Source organism: Cebus imitator, unplaced genomic scaffold, assembly GCF_001604975.1.
Source record: "Cebus imitator isolate Cc_AM_T3 unplaced genomic scaffold, Cebus_imitator-1.0 Scaffold1625, whole genome shotgun sequence".
In the NCBI taxonomy this organism is placed as follows: domain Eukaryota; kingdom Metazoa; phylum Chordata; class Mammalia; order Primates; family Cebidae; genus Cebus; species Cebus imitator.
The window spans coordinates 1-1,471 of record NW_016108940.1 but is presented as its reverse complement, the minus strand read 5'-3'; the positions used below and the strand labels follow the sequence as shown (position 1 = coordinate 1,471).

Here is a 1,471-nt window from a genome sequence, read left to right as displayed (position 1 = left end):
TGATAATGATAGCAATAGGGACAGTAATCATAACTGCTGTCATGTCATGTGTCACAGCATGTGCCGGACACTGCTATATGTGTCATAAGTGAGCTCAAGTCACCTCTTCACCATCCTCTGAATGAAGCATCGTCGTCCCTTTTTCTAGAAGGGATCAAGGGCGAAGCTGCAAATACCTGCCCAGCATGGACCCTAGTTTGGGGCCTGAGACCATCTCCTGTGCAGGCTCCACCACCGCTGTGCCAGCTGGACCTTGGCAGAGCAGTGGGCATGTGCCAGGTTCCTGCAGCTCCCTCCCACAGCCCATGTGCTGTTCCCCTGGCCTTCGCCGCTCAGGTCAAGGGGAGGCACTGGGGCGCACTCAAGTCCTAAACCCAACCTGTGGCTCATGTCGGACCGGGAACCCTCTCTAACCTGGGTCTTCTGTAAACACTGTCATGAAAATGACTGGAAGTAAGGATTGGCTGCACTCACAGGACAGTGAGGGGCAGGTGACATGAGGCCCCTGAGAGTCTGACCTGAGCGGCAGCCAGATTAATGTTGCTGAAAATGTGCCCTTTGATAGTGCAACCCATTGCTTTCAAGAACGCCCTGCAAGCTCTCCTGAACAGCGTGACCTCCCATCCATCGAGCAGCGTCTTTACGGGTGAGCTGCAGGACTAGCTCCGGTGCCCCGAGGACACTCACATGAAGAAACAGGAAAGCGCTTCCGTGTCCGGACTCTGGGGAAGGTGCCTCCGGGCCAGGGGCTTGTAGTGCTGCCAGAGTCGGTAGTTCTCATACACGCTCTTGGGGTTGCAGGTGTCGTCCGTGGGGACCTCGGCCTGGGAGGGAGCCAGGCTGCCCTCTCTATGAGCCCCTTGTGGCCATGGACCAGCGTTTCCTGGGGCCACGATGGGGGCTGGCTGGGGAGCCGCTGGTGGTGCTAGAGGAGGAAGGCCCTGGGACCAGCCTCCCTCGCAGGCCTGGGTGCCCCTAACGACCTGGGCAGCCATAGCAGGCAGCACAGGGGCCGCTGCCAGGGGTCGGGGAGGTGGAAATGCGACGCCCCTGCAGATGGCACCTGGAGCCTGCCAGACGAGGGGGGCCTGAGTTAGGACCAAGGTCTGTGCCTGAGGGGCCTTCACAGTCCCCACTTCTGTCGTCATCTGGACAAGGATGTTGGAAGCCCCAGCCCAATTCAGGGCACGGCCATCCTGTCCTGCCACCAGAGGGGTCCTGGGGAAGGCAGACAGCACTGGAGGGCCACCTGGAGGAACCACTGCAGTCATGAGGGGCGGCCCGTGTGCTGGGCCGGGAGCAGGTGTGGCAAAGGGCAGAGCCGTGAACACTGGCATGGAGGCGCCAGGGTTCTCTGTCACACGGGGTCCCAGCACTGGGTATGCTGTGGAGACAAAGGAAAGAGGTGAATGAGCTGAGGTCTCCAGGTCTGCAGTAGTCACTGGGAATCAGAGGGGTGTCCTACAGCTGA

At 59.9% G+C, this 1,471-nt stretch overlaps 1 pseudogene; it reads right to left on the bottom strand.

Annotated features, from left to right (window-relative positions):
- Nucleotides 1-1,384, bottom strand: part of LOC108299069 — a 7,143-nt pseudogene extending 5,759 nt beyond the window's left edge.
- Nucleotides 1,385-1,471: the final 87 nt, after the last annotated feature.